We start from the raw sequence: 2802 nt of genomic DNA on the forward strand, positions 1-2802 counted from the left end.
TGTTAAATTTGCTGTTTTGTTTTTCAAATACACTTCAAATACATCTTCCTAATTTTCTTTTTAAATAAAAAATGGTTTTCCAAATCTATCCATTTTTCTCTTCTTTAAGCTACTGATAGCATGGAACAAAAGTTGAGCCATTCTTACGTCTTTTTTTTTTTTGAGACAGAGTCTCACTCTGTCGCCCAGGCTGGAATGCAGTGGTGGAATCTCGGCTCACTGCAACCTCCACCTCCCAGGTTCCAGCGATTCTTGTGCCTCAGCCTCCCAAGTAGCTGGGATTACAGGTACCCAGCACCACGCCTTGCTACATTTTTTTTTTTTTTTTTTTAGTGGAGACAGGTTTTGCCATGTTGGCCATGCTGGTCTCCAACACCTGACCTCAGGTGATCTGCCTGCCTTGGCCTCACAAAGTGCTGGGATTACTGGCTTGAGCCACTGCACCCAGCATTTTTTTTTTTTTTCCTTTTTTTTTTGAGATGGTCCCCTTCTGTTGCTCAGGCTGGATGGAGTATAGTGGTACCATCATGGCTCACTGCAGCTTCCACCTCCCTGGCTCAAGAGATCCTCTGACCTCAGCTTCTTAGGTAGCTGGGATGACATGTGTGCACCAGCACAAGTGGCTAATTTCTTTTTTTTTTCTTTTTGAGATGGAGTCTCACTCTTTTGTCCAGGCCGGACTGCAGTGGCGTTATCTCGTTATCTCGGCTCACTGCAAGCTCCACCTCCCAGGTTCACATGGCTGGCTAATTTTTTGTATTTTTAGTGGAGACGGGGTTTCACCGTGTTAGCCAGGATGATCTCAATCTCCTGACTTCGTGATCCGCCCACCTCGGCCTCCCAAAGTGCTGGGATTACAGGCGTGAGCCACCGCACCCGGCCACAGGTGGCTAATTTTTTGTAGAGACTGGGGTCTCCCTATGTTGCCCAAGCTGGTCCAGAAATGCTGGGCTCAAGTGAGCCACTGGCTTTGGCCTCCCAAAGTGCTATGATTACAAGTCTTATGTTCTTAAAATTTTTCTTTGATATGATGAAGGATAGTCTAGTAACTTAACATACTTTTGTTTTCAACAAGCTAGCGCTTATGATTTGTAAAAGAACTCTTCAGAAATGAGCTCAATTTTACCATGAATTGGGACACTTTCCCTCTCTTCCTATTCTATAAAGCAGTTTACTTGTCATGAGCTCTGTCTTTTGAAAACTTGAAAGCCTGCAACAATCAAACCAGCTGCACCTGGTGCATGGGATGGGCATGGAATTGAGGAGAGAGCTCAAACTACGGTCAGCCCTCTGTATCCTCAGGTTCTGGATCCTTGGATTTAACCAACTGTGCATCAAAAATACATGGAAAAAGTAAAACAATAAAAAGCAAAAATGTAGAAATACTTTGTAACAGGTATTTACAAAGCATTTACGTTGTATTAGGTTATAGTAATCTAGAGATGATTTAAAGTATAGGAAGGATGTGCATAGGTTATGTGCAAATACTATGCTATATTATTATCAGCGATTTGAGCGTCTGTGAATTTTGGTATCTGTGGGGTCCTGGAACCAATATCCTGAGGTTACTAAGGGACGACTGTATTCAAGCTCTTCTTTGGTTATTAGTCTATTCTCTAATGTATTTTTGTTGTTGATTTGTCTTTTTGTTTTTGCCTCTTCAAATCAATGTCGGAAACTTAGTTGTTCTAAACTACCCATTAGCTCAAAGCTACCAGTAAGCAGACTACCACTGCAATCTAAGCAACCGATTCTTTTTCCCCATCAGATTGGCAAGAATTAAGATAAGCCTCTATCGATGTTACAGCTGTAGGGAGTTTTCCTGAGCATGTTAATTATGACAGCCCTTTTTGCTAGACACCCAGATGATTCATCAAAATGAAACGAAATCCCCACGCACTTAAAGAAGTTATCTGGTTTATTTCCTTATCTGGGTGCTGGTTATGTGAGGTCCACAGTTGATGAAAGCTTATTAAGCTTTATATTTCTAATAGGTACAATTTTCTGCATGTGTAGTATATTTCAATAGTTTCAAAAACGTCTTTTGCCACAGTCCGCAGCTGTGTATAATGCTATTCGCTTAACAGTGGAAAACATGGCAATGACCTGAATCTCCCTGGCTCCCGGGATCCTACCCGCTTAAACAAATGAAGTAACTTCCACTGTCAGTTAAACCGGCGGTTGGCGCTGGTTTTTCTCCAGGGACGGATTCTGGGAGACGGAGGAGGGGACGCCAGCAATATCCTTCCGGGCACTTCCCGTGGGCTGCGGTCGCTCCCAGCCTCACTCGAGCAGGCCCCGCCCTCCCAGAGGCCGTTAGTCCCAGTCACCTGATCCTGGACTCAACTGACCCTGCCGAACGGGAAAAAGAAATTCCCAGGCCCTGGCTCCCCAGCGCGAGGTTGAGGCACCCGAGTGAAGCGAGGCGGGGGATGCTGGAGCGGGAATGAGAGGGGGCCAGTGGCTCGGCAAACGGTGGGGAGGTTGTCTGCACTGGCCTCTCCGCAAACACAGTGTGTGCCGGCCTGAGGGCTGTGGGTCTGGTAGAGAAAAGTCCACTGCCATCCGGCCCCCGAGGCGGAGGCGGGGGTGGGTGGCAAGTAAGACAGAGCAGGCCCGCGGGCTTAGAGTCCCCGTGCTTCCCTGGCGGAAGGAAGGGCCCCTGCCTCCCGGGGCAGGAAATGGGGCTTGTCTGGAGCTGGGAGTTCTTTCAGGGCTTCCCCAGCCCCAAGAGGACCTCCCAAGGACACCCTCTTCCCCAGCCCTGCTGTGGGGCTTGTACAAGAACGTGCTTACAATCAG

Source organism: Mandrillus leucophaeus, unplaced genomic scaffold (assembly GCF_000951045.1).
Source record: "Mandrillus leucophaeus isolate KB7577 unplaced genomic scaffold, Mleu.le_1.0 Scaffold2183, whole genome shotgun sequence".
In the NCBI taxonomy this organism is placed as follows: Eukaryota; Metazoa; Chordata; class Mammalia; order Primates; family Cercopithecidae; genus Mandrillus; species Mandrillus leucophaeus.